Source organism: Phycodurus eques, chromosome 20 (assembly GCF_024500275.1).
Source record: "Phycodurus eques isolate BA_2022a chromosome 20, UOR_Pequ_1.1, whole genome shotgun sequence".
Lineage (NCBI taxonomy): Eukaryota > Metazoa > Chordata > Actinopteri > Syngnathiformes > Syngnathidae > Phycodurus > Phycodurus eques.
In genome coordinates, this window is record NC_084544.1 from 8,611,565 (window position 1) to 8,630,152 (window position 18,588).

The 18,588-nt window shown below is 39.9% G+C and overlaps 1 protein-coding gene across 6 annotated transcripts in view; it reads right to left on the bottom strand.

Annotated features, from left to right (window-relative positions):
* Positions 1–18,588, bottom strand: part of trps1 (trichorhinophalangeal syndrome I) — a 171,739-nt gene that overhangs the window by 110,173 nt on the left and 42,978 nt on the right. For 2 of the 6 annotated variants that reach the window (XM_061664811.1, XM_061664804.1), the window contains exon 1: positions 16,798–16,951. The exons of 2 other annotated variants lie outside the window; for them this stretch is intronic. The gene's annotated coding sequence lies outside the window, so the exon portion shown is untranslated. Of the gene's footprint in view, positions 1–12,572; positions 12,638–16,797; positions 16,952–17,214; positions 17,578–18,588 lie in introns of those variants that run through there. 2 more of the 6 variants (XM_061664805.1, XM_061664808.1) reach the window with 2 other exon arrangements.

Sequence of the window (18,588 nt, forward strand, 5' to 3'; positions counted from 1 at the left end):
GCAAATAAAGATTATTCTGATTCTGATTAACATGGCCGCCACGGACCCATCTATGTGTACAATCAATTAAAAGTCATTTTTACACAATATGCCCCCATTAATAGCATTCATAACTATATTTAAGCCCAAGTGTGAAAACACAAACTAAAGACAGCGAAGACCCCGTTTTTGGCCATGCCTGTTAGTGCAACCTGCTCAAAAAAAATAATAATAATAATGAATCAAATTAAAGTCATGGAATACTATTATATGAGCATATTAGCAGACAAGCAGACATATCCCCGGCAGAGCTCAAGAAAAGCGTTGCTCAAACAAGAATAGTCAAATAATGTCTAGTTGTGCCAGTGGCTGCTGAGGCGACCCAGCCAGACAGAGCGTGTATTCATCCTTGGCGATGCAGGCAGGCTGCATAAATCAACAGGTATCTCCACATGGCTGAGACACTCACGTTTCAAAAAAAAATTACAGAGAACAAACTTTTTTAGCAGTAGTTGTAAGCGTCACGGAGGGAACTCGTAGCGGGCATAAATCAACATGTTGATTGTTGACTCTTGTGCCTTGTCTGTCTTTTTTTTCCCCTCCAAAAATTATGGAAAACAAACTAAAGTCATGCCAGAGGAACACACACAAGATGTCCACGTGCCAAAGGCGACCAGGTATATAAGATGCTTTAGAAGTGCACCCACATACACACGTGCATTTGTGTCTGTCTGGCTAAGCTCCAATATGACATCACTCGCACACAAGCCGGCTACAGAAAAAGAAGGGAAAGAAAGAAAGACAGCCATGTAGCGCACATGCACCGACCCAACTCTGCCGCCTGTGTAAACACACAAACACGCACACTTTTCCACTCCCGAAGAAGCGGACATTTCCTGCAGAAGCAGTCCCCCACCACCACCACCCTCTCCGACTGACGGGAAATGTATCTGGACAAACTTAACGTGCACACGCGCAGACGCAGCGGAACGTTTGCTGGGCCACAATGTTGACTTTTATATTCCCTTGCAGGAGCGAACGGAGCGCCGTTTCTTCGCTATCGGGAAGCGGGAGCGGGAGCGGGGGTGGGGGTGTTTTTTTTTTTTTTTTTTTCGGTGATGTCAATTTCGGGACCGGGCTTCTTCGCTCAAGAGCCAGAAGTTGTCACACTGTCTCGAGTCTTGGGCTGTGAGTTCCAATTCTAAAGCCACCCAACTAAACCGGGGTACACATGTACTGGCAAACGGGCCAAATTTGAGCATTTTGACAAAGTCAGAAAAGGTCCAATTATTGGATGTCTCAAAAAGATCCTGAGTGATTGTCTGACAGATTTCTCTGAGTGATTGTAAATTGTAAGTGTAAAACCCAAAACTGGGTACAAACACATACCGACAATCGGGCCAAATTTAAGGAGTTTTCTCTGGATGCATTCTTGCACCTTCCCAAAACATTCTTATCAGGTTTATTGACTCTATGCACACATAACTTCTGTGTCTGGGGTAGAGCAGCGTGATAACTTCCGGTCGCCAGAAAAACACATGGTGACAACATGGGAAACAACTTTTTCTCATATTTGGAATGTAATCGTCTCTATGGCGCCTCAGTAAACATGTGAAATATGAATTTAAGACATCCACGCATACCTTTATAAGTTCCAGACGTTTTTCTGCCAAGAGGAGTGAAATCAGGTCATTCGAATTTCTCAACCTTATCTACATCATAAGGGAAGATCTCTGCCTTCCCTTTCCCCTCCCAAGCCATCATGCTCTCACAAGTGGGTTTTCTACACCGAGGCAACCAATCAGAGGACAAATATGGACAAAGCAGATACAAAACTGGGACGAACAGAAGGAGCTGTCAGAGGGGGCTTTTCTGGATACTCGTATGAGGTGTGTTTTTTTTTTGTATTAAATTGACACTTCTATACTAAGTCCATGTTAGAGAGTCACTCTATGGAGGTCTAAATAGCCAAAATACGGGACCTTTAATGTGTTGCCATGCATATGGTCCATTGAAGACCCCAAACTGGCCATTAGTGTGAAGGTCAATGCATACTTTCCACGTCTGTGTGTTTGCAGGGTGCGCGTTGATCCATGTGATGTAAACAGTGTTACCACAGTTACCTTGAAAAAGTAACTTTGTTACTTTACTGATTACTTGAGCTTAAAAGTAACAGTTACTTTGCTGATTACTTGATTTCAAAAGTAAGTACGTTAGAAAAAAGTAAAATTTTTGTTACTTTCGGCAGCTGCCAAGTGGCAGGAATATCACTTATCCACAGTGCAAAAAAAAGCATTAGCTTAACCGTGCCCATTTCTTGGTAATGTACACCACACAAGTTACAGAATGATGTCATCCCCATGAAGCAATAACTTAAAATATTAGTGTAGTTGAAGCCACATTAAATCAGCAACTTAGTGCAAACTTGACATTCCAACACAATACAGTAAGTTCCTAAATGTAAACAAGCACACCATTCGCAGTACACTGCCGATTGTGGGCCATGAAAGCAACTGTGTGTGCGTGCGTGTACGTAAACGTGAGAGTGACACACACACACATCATTGCTCCCACTACATTAATTTTGATGCGAAGAGCGACAAAACCTTTTTTCTACTACGTGACGTCAGCCATGGAGCGCGTTCTCCCAGCTCACAGACGAAGTTGAGAGTTCTCACTTTTCATTGTAAATATTATTTAAGATAAGTATTGTAAGTCCTTCAGTGAGTCAGTCCTTCGTGCACTCGGTATGAATAATTAACCCACAATGCATTGAGCGGTTAACACGCCAGTAAAACTGTATTCTTTATGTGTAATTAAAAAAGTAAAAACAATCAAATACCTTTTTTACTAAGGAAAATAAAAATAGTGTGGTGACAGTGAAATTGTGCATTTCTTTGCACTTTTATGGTACTGCACTGTCACTGTGCATTGAATCAACAATCACTTCCCAATCGCTTTCTTCTATTCGTTGGAAAAAAGGCCCGTCTCGGTTCACTTGGACTGCTCTTTGTTTGAATGACCAGCTACAAATTACTGTTTGGTGATGATGCAAAAGTAACTATTGTTGGATTAAAGAAGTAACTGTAGTCTAATTACTTTCCCGGGGAAAGTAACGCGTTACTTTGCTCGATACTCAAGATGGCGGATTTTTGGAGTAACGCGTTACTTTGTAATCCTTAGCGGCATCGCTGGATGTAAATATTGTTATCCACCCCTGTGTGGACCCTTCTGTGGTGGACCGTGTGCCGCCCAGTTTTTGTGACCGCGCGGACGGAATGCATATGAAGCGTGCCGATCACGCATGCACCAGAGTAATGAACAACAACAACAATGGTGCCTGCTTCACCACATGCTTGCGTGAAGAGATCTGCCGGTATATCCGTCTTTATGTTTAACATTTTAAGAAAAATAAAGATAGCCAGATGGCTCAAAACTCCTGGCATGAACAATCCCAAACTGTTACAACAAACACAGGAGCTGTTTCTTTTCACTTTCACGGGGCCAGCATTTGGATTCTACATGCGTATGTGTGTTGCGAGGATGCATGGACCAATGGGCATGCGTAGAACACGTGCCGACATGAACCCCGAAATGTAGTATGAATGGAACCGCGTGTGCATCTGCAGTCCGTGTGGAGTCCAACGCGGGCTGTAGACACACAAAGTGGAAAATATGACCGGGCCTTCAATGTGAACGTTTGTCTGCATGAGCCCTGCAATTGGCTGGCAACCAGTCCAAGGTGCACCAGATATTCCGCAGTCCACTGTGATTGGTTGGCCACCAGTCCACGGTGTACTGAGCCAAGTGCTTTCGAAAAATGGATGGAAAAATGTTTCAAGACCCGGTTAAATCAACGTTCAAGTTAAATTGAACGTTCAAGTTAAATTCTGGATCAATTAATCAATTATTACTCCCATTTCTACACCAGACAGAACTTTATACAAGCATGCTCATTCCCTCCATTTCTAGTGTAACTATTTCCACAAATTGCCAAAAAAACGCAAACCAGGTGCAGTCCATGCAGTTGCCATTGGATATTATGCTACGCCACCCCGACTAATTCCATTTGAGCATCCCGGCACTGAATTTAAGCAAGCTCGGTCTATTCAAAATTATTTTTGGGAGGCAGAGTGGGCTGTAAATAACTGTAATGGATGCTTCATCGGATGTGGTTATTAAGGAGATTACATTTGCATAATCATCTGTAGAGACTTCTAATGGCGCTATGGTTTAGACTCGCTCCAACGCCGTTTCCTCTTGCCCGCGACACTTCCTTGACACATTTTCTCCATTCGTATTCAGAAATTAAAACAGTGGAACATTAAACACTTTGCCCGAGTTGCAGTGCAGTAATTTGCCATAAAATGAAAAGAACAAAGAAAAGAAAAAAAAAAGATGTAGCACGGGAATATCAACTCTTTTTTCCCCCGTACGTTGCACTTTGTTCAAACTTCACTTTTATTTTTTTTTGGGGGGGGGGAAACTCTAAACCGCAAGGAATTAGCTTGCGTCACAATAGCCTCGTTTGATTTTATTTAAATCTACTTAAGCCCAGTAAACGGTCCCCTTGAATGCAGTAAATATCAAATAACGTGACTCGCCGATGTAAAAGTATTTCCTTTTTATGAATTAAATCAAATCTAATCATTCAAATGATGGTTTGTTTTGTTTTTTTGTTTTAAAAGAGGAGAAAGAGTGCGTGATTGTCACGTGAGGTGAAATCGGCCTCAGCGGACAAGCGAGAGGACAACTTTGTGTGTGTGAAACAGTAAAAATCCTAAAAGCCATGTCGGAGAACAAACGCGCCCCCCCACACACACACGCGAGTAAATTTAACTGTCAGCTGTAAAGTTTTGGACTATAGCAAGTGGTAACCCCCCCCTTCTTTTTTTCCTCCTCTCACTCCTGTCTATGCTAATGAGCTCCTTCTGGTCCATCTGCCCTTCCGTTCTTCCTACCTCAGATTTGTCTTTTTTTCCCCTAATGGTCTTAATGTTTGTGTTACCCACACGTTGTCCTTCCCGGAGGTCCACGCTCAAGTAGCCAACATGGATGTCCGCTTTCCCTTCATTTTCTTTTACTTCTTGACACCCTCCTTACTAAAAAGGAAACCTTCCTCATCACTCCCTCTTTTGCCAAACAATCCCTCGCACCCTGACCGCCCTCCTCGTCTTCCTACCACAAAGACCACCAGATGTGTGCCCCCCACTTCATTTCCATTTCAAAAAAGGGTTGGGGGGACCACCCCCCTTACCCCGCTTGACATCCAATCGATGCACCCACTTCAAACACAAACACACACTGTAAAACTCATTAAAACAAAAAGCAAGACAAGAGTACTGTTGTAATTTAGTAGGAACTGCACAAAAAAGTCCTCGAAATGTGACAAATGTCCAACAACTTTATGTCCTGCTGCGAAACACTGTTCAAATATGACCAACTACAGTGGGAAAAGTTGACATTTTCCACATTTTGTAACAAAAATAATATACTTGACAGTAAATTCCAAGTGGTTAGCAAAAGAGAATATTAAGACTAGAGAGTTATTTGTTAAATTTGTTAAAATGTACAAATTCCAACAGAATTCAAGAGAATGGCTCAGACTATTGAGAGTTAAAAATGTTGATTGATGAGGGGTTGTCTGAATACATGGCAATTTAATTTAATACAAAATGGTAAAAAAAAAAAAAAAAAAGTGCTCATAACTCGACAGATTTACAGAAACCATCTGTGTCCCGCTGCCATATGCTGCACAAAAATGACAAACTGAAAATAAAAAACACACAAAACATCACCCTAAGTGCTCAGCGCTAGAGACTTATTCACCATATACAAATTCCTACTAAATTCTGATGAGAACAGGCACAGATTATTGAAAGTTTAAAAGAATGTCAATGAATGCTTGGAATACTATCCCAACACAACTGGTTTAATGCCAGTTTAATTTAGTAGGATGACGAGGAACATGTAGAAAAACTAGACATATTTTCAGGAAATTTGTGTACTAGCACACCACATAGCACAAACATGACCAAACACCAATAAAGCAGCTTGCATTTTGCACTGTATGCAACAAAAACACTACACTTTGCCATAAATCTAAAGTGAGTAGCACTAGTGTGTATTATTTTCATAAGACTTTTGTCAAAATGTACATATTCCTACCAAATTCTCATGAGAACAGGCTCAGGCCGTATTATCGACAGCTAATAAAAAAATGTCCATTGATGCGCGGTTGTCTGAATCACATCCTGAGCATCACAGCCAGTTCAATAGTTAATGTGGTTAATGCTTGTTTTCATTGCGGTTCTTCTTTCTTTTCGACAAACCGCCTCCACGAAGCAGGAGTTTGCTGCACATATTAAAACTCCTCTTAAGTGGAGACAGCACACAACACAGCAATGAGTGTTGCTGTGGTCATTGTTAGTGTTGAGTGCAGCTAATGGTTACATAACTGAGTGATTGGTAATTGGCCACATTAGGAGCTGTTCTTCTCGGTGAGCAGAAGAAAGGTTGCCTTCTGTCCTGTCGGAAAGTTTTGGCAAACACTGTTTTTAAACAAATTATCAGAGTTTCAGAAGGTCAACAAGAAACTTCACTTCCCTTATGCCATTAACAGCCAGTATAAGGGCCAACATAAATTACAAATTACACTTGGGATAGCCATTAAAGATCAATTAATCTCGTGAATATTTTTTTTAATGGGCTCTCTCTGAAGGTTCTGAACTCCTACTTCAATGCCAGAGTCATTGAGCAGTCAGGAAGAGTTGCTGACCATAGCAGACGTTCGTTCATCTTGAGACGGTAAACTCTTGAGAGACTGTATCAAAAGTGTCTCTGCTCGTTTCACCAAGTAGGCCAGACAATTTTGCCACAGTTGCTTCAAGTTGTGATTAATCAACTACACGTAAATTAAAAAACAATAAAATTGCGATCAACAATGAATCGGTTATTATGCCCATCCTAACTTAGATGTGAGTAAATTTAACAATTTGTTGAATATTTTCCTCGTGACTAACAAATGTGCAATGAGTTCCGGACTAAACTTGGTGTGACGTTACCCAGCAAATAGAAGTTGACAGATCCAAGATTTTTCTGCATTTCTACTGGTTGCTTAGCGTTAGAGAACAATTTAAGGTTATCTTTTAAAATTGTGCTGCTTTTCATGATGTTGACAAAATCTAACTCCAGACTTAAACCATATCGATAATCCCTTTTACAATCTAAAGAGGAGTCCTGAAGGGAGTATACCACCTTCCCCACCCCAAATGGAACAAGTGAAAGAGGATGCGGTAAAAGCCTGCCAAAATATCAGAAAAGCAAATGTTTGGTGATGTCAGTGGCTCACAGGCTTGACGCAGTTACTAAATATTAGTCTTGTTCACTGTCATCTATTTTAATTCTACTTGCTCCAATTATTTGGCTCATCTAAAAATCTTTATGAGTTGTGTTTCCAACCCAGATGGAGATAAATGCATAATTATTGGATTTTCCGTCCTATTGATCTTTTGATGTCAGTCCACTCCAAACACAAAGGAATTTGGGGGAATTATATTAAAAAAGAAAAAAAAAAAGAAAAAGCTACATCAGAAGAATTTATAATTGTATAAAATGCAATCTAAGGATCTACTTTTAGATGTCAAGTTAGTGGGCCACCAACTTCCGCCAAAGTTCATGTTCCGTGAAGAGAAGGCCTGAGGGCATCTGCTCCAACTTCCCCTAGATTCTGCCTTTCTGGGTTTTCTCTCAGGGTCTCAGTCAATATGTCAAGCTGGACCAGAGGCAAGCCGAGAGGGTTTCGCATCCCTTGGCTCTCTTCCTGCCGCCAGCCGGGAAAATCCGACCAGCCGGCTCAGCTCTATTTAAAAAAAAAAAAAAAAAAAAAAAAAGAAAAAAAAAAAAACACTGTCGTTACAAATCGGAGCTACAATTAGCCTGGACAACATAAAACGTCTGGTCCTTGTTTCGTAGACAGAATGGTTGACCTGCCCATTTCAGAGAGAATACTACTTTGAAACAGTCGCCAGATGTTTTTATCCAGACTACAATGCTATAATGGAGTTGAGCGTTTGTGTGTGATTGTGTGTTTGAGCTATGATTTAAAAAGCAGCTGAAATGAGGCCCCTTCTTCAGCATGTACCATTCTAACACTGAGACCACCTGTAAACTTTAAAGTTCGAAACCATGTACAGTGAACCCCTATTCATCGTGCGGGAAGCGTTCCAGACCCAACCATTGTAGGTAAAAAAAAAAAATAAAAAATTATCAGTTGTGCTCTTTGTTGTGTGAAATATATTGTATGTTTTTAGAAGTTTGGATGCTGAAGAGGAAAGTTTGGGAAATCCTTGTTTGTACTGACAAAATTCACTCCAGATCAATTGAGTATGATACGCAACTTTTTTTCTGTTTTTCCATTGTTGGAGTACCACTAAGGGCTGGGGTGGGAATGCGGGGTATTATCACAAAAATACTGCACATCATGAGTGCGATAATCGATGTAGTGGAAGAAAAGGGGTCTGAAAAAGGGTTAACATTTTCATCTCGTCCTGCATGTCAAGCAGACATAACATTATTCAATATGATAAACTGAGTCCGATATAAAGCTGATACATAATTTTTTTTCACAGTCATCATTGGATGTTGTACGTTGCATTATTGAGTGCAAGCGTATAATACAGAACAAAACCTGCTTTCAGTGCTTAATCTCATTTGCAGTGAGATTAAACCTGGTCAAAAAGTACTTGAACTAGCAATAATTTTGAGAGTTGTGTATCTATCCTGTATCAAACACAATATTATACATCAGAATATCGATATGTTGGCGACAAGGATGGGACAAGAAAAGGGTTGACCAAAACATGCCATTGTTAGCTGAACTGAAGTGCACCACAGACTAGAAAGATATCTGCAGAAAAAGCTGCTTTCAACCAATGATAAACAACAAAAGACGACCAATTATCAGCTCTTGAAAGTGAACGCCTAATCCTGCAAGCTGCTACATGTCATGCCAGATGTACCTGCATTAAAGCAAACAGATACGTCCTCAATTGAAATAAATGAGCAGAATGCAGCACTTGAGGAGAAAAATAGCTCAGTACTTTCCCCATCAGGCTTTTCGGGTTCCAACAAAAAGAAACCTACAACTTAGATCACATCCAGGCCACTTACGCCTCGGTCACATTTTCCAAGCTAATTTCAGTGTCTCTCTGTCTGATGGCTTAATGTGGGAAAAACCGAAGGAAATTACCGTCAGGTGGCTGCGCTCATGGGAAAGTGTTGAGTCCTGTAATACAGACTCATAACACCAAATGAACATCTTAATTGTGCAATGATGGCTTTAATTGACGGCAGTGTTTAACGCTACGCAGCGCTGGCTTTTTCAGCCCGAGACGAGACCTACACTTTGAAGGAATAAAAACACACGCTAATGTATTACAACAGCCAAGAGTCAAAAAGGAATTTGCCAAGAAATGTGTGCCGGATTAACAGTCAATAAAATAACTTGCAGCCCTTTAGTCTGTCAATTGCCAACAGAGTAAAAATTGACTTGATCCACTTTGGGTCCTGACCCACAGTATGGGGGGGGGGAATCTAAAAAGGGATGAAAGGATCTTTCTATTTCAAATTTAATTAATAATTTGAGATCATAGCGGCACGGTGGACGACTGGTTAGAGCGTCAGCCTCACAGTTCTGAGGACCGGGGTTCAATCCCCGACCCGCCTGTGTGGAGTTTGCATGTTCTCCCCGTGCCTCGTGGGTTTTTTCCGGGCACTCCAGTTTCCTCCCACATCCTCAAAACATGCATGAATTGGAGACTCTAAATTGCCCGTAGGTGTGATTGTGAGTGCGAATGGTTGTTTGTTTGTATGTGCCCTGCGATTGGCTGGCAACCAGTTCAGGGTGTACCCCGCCTCCTGCCCGATGATCGCTGGGATAGGCTCCAGCACGCCTGCGACCCTAGTGAGGAGAAGCGACTCAGAAAATGGATGGATGGATGGAATTTGAGATCATTACATCTACCGGAAAATCCCAAAATAAGACAAAATATAATAACAAATATTTGTTTCTATTTTTAGGTATTTAAGAGGGCTAAATATGGAAAGTAATAAATTAAGTTCCTGATCATGATTCTGATGTAGTTCGCTTTTACTTGTACATGTCCAAGTAGTGATGAGCATCCAAATACTGATAATATCAATACCATTGTTGTTATATATTGATTAATACCAGGAAAGAATTCAGAAAAAGTGAAGGGAGAGATTTTATTACATTTTTTTTTTTTTGCAGAACATGTTTTAACCTGATCATTTTATTCACTTTATAAATATTTCAGAAAAACTTTTACAATAATTAAGCATTTTCTATTTATCTATACACTTTGACTAAACTTGGTCATTGGTTTAAATCCAAATTTAAAGCTCATGAAAATTCTTTCAGATTTAGCAGTTTGATGATGCAACCACCTTAATCTGTGGGTGCTCATATGAGCAAGAATGTGATTTACACAAATATTATGTGAACTAATAATGTGGGTATAGAGTGATTGATCACCCAAAACAAAAAAAATAAAACGTTTTGTGGCAAAAGAAAGGAAAATTGGAGACAAACCAGTCCACACAATAAGATGCCAGCTTTCTCGTGCGACTGACTTTTATAGAGCAGTTCAGAAGCAAAAAGGAGGGCATTTGTAACCCATTTGCCATCACCTGGCACTTGTAAACGCCTAAATCCACTCAGCCGCCACTTTTATCAGTTTCCTCGGTGTCGTGACAGGAGGATTATTTAGTCTCTGAGATCAAAGCGTGAGCAAAAAAAAACTGTCTCATATTCCACAAAAAACAAAAACTAAAAAATACGACTGCTAGGACCCAGACAACCTAGAATCCATGCACTTATTATAATGAGCAAATATGCTACACAGTATAAGATTGGGGGGGGGGGAAGCTCGTAAAATATGTTGAAACAATTGAGTCCAAGTGTGAGTGCGACAGAGCCATGCACCTCACAACTTTTTTTCCTCTAAAAATAAACTAGCCGTGACAAATCGGTGTTTTCCTTTATGTGAGCCACAGTGCTAAGTTCAATCAGATGATCGCTCTAATAAACCACCGTCTTTACTTCTTAGCGGAAAATAAGACTGAATAGTCAGCAGACAACTGTAAAGATAATAGACTATATCCTGTATATCAGAATCGTGCTATCAAAGAACAAATGGTGTTTCCAATTTTTCGCGCACGAGCGCTTCACGTCACCAGAAAAGATGATTACAATAAATCATTGTGTTTGGTCTTTCGACAGATTTGTTGGTATGTGCTTCCAAACCCCCCCCAACTAAACTGTGAAATTATCCAGAACACCTAACACAACAAACTTTCAAAAAATGAACCCACAGAAGGCTTCAGTATTTTATTTATTAGAACATAACATAACTGTTAAACAAACTACAAATGTTCATAGTACATAATGGATTTCAATCATATTTTTTTTTAAATAATTAAGAATGACCCCCAGAGGCGGTTTGGTATCCAAGAAACAAAATACACAACAAGAACCACCACAAAATAGTCACTAATTCAAATAAGAAACAATAACAGGACACCACAGTCATTCGCATTTGCCTGTCACAATAAATGTGCAGTTTAGTGTATTTCTGATGGTTTTCAGGGAGCTTCACCAGAATCATCAACAGCAGCAGGACTTTGTTAGAGAATAGTGTTACTCAAACATTGAAATTTCTTGTAAAAGGCAGTGTTTTCAGGCTTTGGATGTAGTAACAGAGCATTAACAAGAGTTGGGACGATGACTGCATTAAGGGTATTAGGGGCTGTGAAGTTTAGCACCAGACACCCACATCTCCTGCCTGTTGTTTTGTATCGTTGCCATCCGACAATTATTTTGTCATATAGGGATTAAAACTGTTTTCCGATTAACTGTGATTATCTACCAGACGGTTAATATTACCATTTCAAATCAATTATCAATACTACCGTTTTTAGCTTTTCTCAGAGTGGAAGTTGTTATTTGGCTTCTCCCACCTGGCGCCTGCCGTAACCAAAAAGATGCAAACCAGAAAAGAGGACTGCGACCACCCAAAACTGTACATCAAAGCACGTCATTATTTTAGTATTATCATGTTAGCTATTTTAAGTCAATTTTCTGGCATCTTGGATCCATGAAAATGTTTTATGGTTGCTGCTGTTTACAAGTTCGAATTGTATATTTTTAGCATTCAAATAACGTATTCAAATAATTTAAAAAATAATGATTTTATCAATATTGTGATAATACAGGTAACTGGGATCATTTCAGATAGTATAATCCTGAAGTGAAAATTCCATTTGTAACATCACACCTGAATCATCTGATGCGAGATGCCACACCGCTGCATGGAAACCCAACCCGTTGTGGTAGTATCTCGCTTCTCTGAATTATGTGTGAAAGGCACAGCCGGATCAAAGCCGGTGCTTCTGTTATAGCTCTGATTTGGCGATTGAGCTGAAAAAGTTAGGAAAGCCCTGCTGGAAAGTTTGAAAAAATTTCTACATAAATGACAAACTTGTTTAAATACATACTGTCAGATGCGAATTACCTAGTGGCGTACTTCATGAAGCTCCACGGGATCATGGTCACCACCATTCAGCCTCAAATGGTGCACGGGCCAGGAGTAATGTCTACTTTCGCTCCCCATCGTCCTCCCCCCGTAACGCCGAGCTGCTCAGAAGCGACCAAAAGACAAACGCGCGGCAGCCCGCAAAATCACTAAAGTTGTTCCTCCGTGTCGTACAGCACGTCAAACCATCAATAAAACGACGGCGAGATACATTTCCAGCGCTTGCGACTTCCCCTCCTCGCTCCAGAGTCCGAGGCCCTCGCTCTTTTCTCCCACGCGACCAGAAAACTTTCTCCTCAGCCGAGTTGTACCGCAGAGGCTTCACATCTTGCAGCCATATGAGTAATCCGTGGTTGTCTCCATAACGCACGCACACACACATACATACAAACACACACACACACACACAAAAGTGCTGTGTTCTCTCCCACACATACGGGAAAGAGTTTTATAAGCAGACGTTCTATTTAAGAGGTCGTCAACTAGTTTGAGGTTTAATAGTGGCTTCGAACAAGGCCGTGAGACAATAATATCCAGTGTCTAAGAGGATGGGGAGTAATATTTTACATACAGAGATACTTTAAGGGTGGTGGATTTTCACCGGGACACTGTGAAACGTGCAAAACAGTTAAGCTACAGTTGACGAAGTCTATTTAAAAAAAAAAAAAAAAAAAAAAGCTGACTGAGCAAAGGACCCTGAGGAGCTATGACTAAGTCAATCTGGTGGTATTTCAATCTAAAAAGATTTTTGATTGATTATATCAATAACGTTACAACATTGTGTCCTATGAAGAGCATGTAGGTATTTTTACACAGAACATGAAAAGGTTTTGGGGAGATGTACCCACAATTTATTATTTAAAATAAATATACAAAATAGCTGAGTTTAGGTTTCAGGACAATGCAAGTCATTTTTTGCTTTCATAAGAATTAGTGTAAAAGCTATTTTGTGTTTGAGATATCAGCCTACAAACTGTAGGCAAATAAAACAAATATAGTAAATTGCTTAAAAAGAATAGTTTTAATCAAGCAAAAAAATGTGTAATCTGAGCTAACTGATGATTTTTCTACGTCTCGAATAGAGAAAGAAAAATATGAATATTTAAATACAATTATTTTCATTGGACACTTTAATTTTTAGTACTAATTAAGCCAGTATTTAAGTTTCTGAAGCACCCTTTATAACTTTTTTAGACTCCATATCGCTGCTGTCCAATGAAAAGAAAAACAACACAAATCTCACGTTTCTTGAGGTTGGACACAAAGAGAAACTCTCCAAATGTGGGGATACATTGGGGGCATACATTCTTTTCATGGGAAACTATGTTTTTTAGTATTAATTTTTCCAGGATTTAAGTTGATGAAACCTACTTTTAAACTATGTATCCTTGCGGTTCAACCAAAAAGAACCATAATTGGCTTTTGTCTACAACTCGGATAACAACAGAAAACTCAATATGTACAGATACATCCTTTTTATTTGACACTGTCTTTTTTTTGCACTACATTTTCATGATTTAAGTTGCTGGACCAAACGTTTTTTCAGCTGTACCAGGATAGCCAAAAGATGCTTATCATCACGGTCCAGAGGAAAAACAACCAAAATTAGCTTTTCTTTAATTTGGACAAAAAACATAAAACTCGCAAAATGCAGAGATACATGCTTTTCATTTGAAAATGTGTTTTATAGTGCAAACATTGCTCAAACACCCTTTATAGCTTTTTTCAACTCCACAGGGTGAACCCACAAATGTGTACCATTGCTTTCCAACGAAAAACAATCAACACTGGCTTTTATGTGCACTTCAGATACAAACAAAAATCTCACACGCTTTTCATTGGACACACTGGACATGGTTTTTAGTATTAATCTGCAAAGATTTAAGATACTGAATCAAATTTTTCTTCAACTCTGCAGTGTAAACCCACTGTGTACCATTGTCGTCTTATTAAATCAACAACAGAAAATCTTGTTCTATGCATTTCTGATGATAGCAAAAAGCTCACAAAATGTAGAAATGTACTTTTCATTGGACACTATGTTTTGTAGTACAATATTTCCAGAATTAAAATATGCTGAAAAATACTTGAAAATACTTTTTCGCCACCACATCGATCTGTGGATGCGCGCCATCGCTGTCCAAATGAAAAGAAAAACACAAATGTGACTTTTCTTTACATCTCAGACAGAAAGAGAAAGCGTCCAGAAAGTGGACATCCATGCTTTTCATCGGACCAGCCGTTTTTTACTGCTAATAATTCAGCATTTAAGTTACGTAGTGTGTTTCCAACTCTAAAAGGTTAACCCACAAATGCTCTCAAGTGAAAAGATAAAACTACCAAAAAATGTTTTTCTTGAATCCTGACATATTTTCATTCACCACTATGTCTTTTACAACTCATTTTTGAGAATTAAAAGATGCTGAAACATACTTGACAACTTTCTTTCCAACTCCACAGGGGTAATCCATGGAAGCTCATTGCCAATGTCAGATAAAAAGAAAAATACTACCAAGATATGACTTTCCTTTTGCATTTCAGACAAAGAAAATCACAAAATGTGGAGAGCCATGCTTGTTATTGGACACTATGCGTCTGTTAAGGATTTAAGTTGCTGAAACATAACATAACTTTTTCTCAACTCCACAAAGTTGACCTACACAGTGTATTGTCACTCTCCAATGAAGAATAAAACTGACTGACAGATCAAAACTAAAAGCAAACAAAACGTGGAAATACATGCTTTTCATTGGACTATTGTTTTTTGGGTACTAATTTTCCATGATTACTGTACAAGGTTATTAACCCACGGACACATTTTTTCGCTGCCTAATTAAAAAAAATTAAAAATAAAAAAAACAATTCTGACTTTTGTTTTGTATAAAAACAAAGCTCATAAAATGTGGTTATATATGATTTTCATCAAACTATGGTTCTTCGTACAACTTTTTCCAGAAATTAAGGTAGTTAACACTTTTTTTCCTTTACTTGAAAACTTCAATTCAACAGGGTTAACATGCAGATGTGCATCGTTATGTAATGAAAAAAAATGGCCTGTCTGAGTTTCCAATGACAACATGAAATTCACAAAATGTACACATCATAAATGATTTGCATGCATTTTAGCACTAATTTTCCAGGATTTAAGTTACTGAACCAATTTTTTTTTTTCCCCCAAACAACAGGGTTAACCCACAAATGCAGATCATCACTATCCAATGGAAACCACCAAAAATGTATTTTATTTGTGATTCTGATCCAAATTAAAGCTCACAAAATGTGGAAATACATGCTTTTCTTTTGACATTAAGGTTGTATTTTTCAGGATTTAAAGCTTCTGAAACTTAGGTCAAAACTTTTTCCAGCTCCACAAAGATGGGTTACCCTGTGGATGCGTATTGTCACTGTTCAATGAAAAGACAAAAAACAACGCAAATTGTTTTTTCTTTATATTTCAGATACAATCACAAAATGTGTTAAAACATGCTTTTCATTCACACTGTGACGCCAAGCCCTTGCTTTTCCTCCAACTGTAGGGTCACTGTGAGGTACAGTAAGCTCTTGAAAAAACTCTTGAAGGTTATCTATGCATAAAAGTAGGCGCGCACACGAGCAATTCTGTATTACTTTTTTTTTTAATTTTTTTTAAAGGGGGTGAAGCGGGGGCTGGAGAACTGTGGAAGGACTGTGTTAAAAAAAAGCCTTCCTCGCAGTGTGTGCTTCATTGTGCTGGCCTCGCATACTCGGCTCTCCCCAGAGAGTTGTCATGCCTACCCCGGGCTCCCTTATCTCAAAGGAACATCACACTTCCTTACCACAAGGGGGGAAAGAAGGGGGGGGGGCGCTTAGGTTAGTGAAGGTGGTATTAGCGGGGGGGCTTGGGCAAAGTTGATTGCAACAAGAGGCTTCTCGCGATCCACCATCCAAAGTTGCAGCAAACATTATCAGGATGTACTAAGTTTCACACAAGCTGATAAGGGGTACGGGGGGGGGGGTCAACTAACATGCGCCCCCTAACAATGAAAGCGGTGCAAAACAAGTGCTTTGATCCGTGAACGCACCATTTCCAACACTTTTCATCCAGTTTACGCACACAGAAAGTTATCAATGAACGCAAAGTAAACAACGAAGCGGACTGGGAGGAAAAAATAAATGCTAACAAGTCCCCTAAAAGTAAACAGGAGATAGATAACAAAAAACCTACTACTTATGAGGCGACCGCAACCGCCTCTGTCCGAGCGCCGTGTCTCGTCTGGTCTCGCCGCGGGCTCCCCGGCTCACTTTAGCGGCCAAGCGGTAGTAGCCCGAGTCGTACCCCCTCCTCCCGAACCAGAAGCCCCCTTCGCTCGCGCACTTTGTATTGCTGTCCCGAGCTAAAATGTGAGCTGCCATGTGAATTCAAAGCTCTTCCTTTCCTCCCTCCCTCCTCCTCTCTCTCTCTTTTTCCTTCCCTCCCTCATCCAGCGGCTCGCCGTTAGTTACATAAGTCGCCCAGCGGCCGCCGGTTGTCATAAAAGCGGCGAACACAGCTGTCCCGGTCCGGACCGGCAGTTCGGCGGCTCCCCGCCGCCTAATTGCATTTTTTTTACGCCATTGCGACAGTTTTGAGTGCGTTTCTTACCTGTTGATCCGGAAAACAAGAACATTAGCTTCTTTTTAGCTCCGTGCTAAAGATGGAGGCTAGCTGCGGGGGCTAGCGACGAAGGAAAAAAAGGCTGCTTAGTCTCTTTCTTTGTAGGTTTTTATGTTGTTTGATGATGTCGTGCAGGGTGATTCGTTGTTTTTTTTTTCTTGCTTTTTTAATGAAGAGTTTGAACGCGGTGGAACACGCCAAGCGGGATGGGGGGGGGGGGGGGTCTCTCGTTCCGTATCCCCTGTTAACTCGACCCGACAAAAGAGGAGCAGCTACCGTGTTGTTGTTGTTATTTTTAGGTCGGAATGGCGATGTTGTCGCTTTTGCTGTGACAGGACAGCTCTGCCGTTTTCGCCGGAGTCATGACGTCACACGAGGAAGACACAGCTGCAGCTCTATTAATATCAACAAGGAGTCATCCGAAGACGGACTCTTAAAGTGACACGCACAATTTATTGTTCACGTCCACGCGAAATCACCACGACAGGCCTGGACAATGAAAAGCAAAGTGACAAGCACCCACGATAAACTGATTGTTCTAAGTCCACCTAAATCAGATCAGGCCATACATTCTGATTCTTAAAGTGACACCAACTGATGAAGTCAAGCAACAGCTCCAACCAGGCTGGGTCTTAAAGTGACACACACGTAAGTATTAAAAATAATAATAATAATAATTTTTAAAAACTTAAATAACTTCTAATAGACTGAAGACGGACTCTTAGACATGCACTGATTACAAACTCATCAATACAGTTTCAAGAAATTAATGAAAAACTACTAACTACTACTAGTTGAAATTCATAATAAGTCATTAATACATCATCTCATTCACTGCCGGTCGTTTTCAAAGCAGCGTCCCCCATATTGGCATCTGTTTCAGAGCATTGTGACTGATCTTTCAAGACCCACAGAATATTGTATTCTGTGACAACAAAAACACCGAAACGACCAAAAGAGAGATTAGACTATACTTCACCGAGCAAAAAAAAAAAATTGTTTATAGCATTTTTTGTTTGACCAAAGCATTGGTTTTGGCAAAAACAAGCTTTTTGCGAAAACGTAAGTTTTACACTAATATTTTTTTTGTTTTTGTGACACCTCAAATTATAAATGAACAAAAACAAAACAGAGGGCATTCGATGGCAAAATAATAAATTCATAACAGCGAACAAGAGAACAACATTCTATAAAACGCGACATGAGCGAAGCTGATTTACTGCATTGCTCGAGTTTATCATTCACTCAATGAAATGTGTCATCTTTTTTTCATGATTGGAACACACTTTTTACTACCGACCGCGACACATACTCAGATTATATCATACATATACACTGTTCGACTTTAAGGTGCCTTAACTT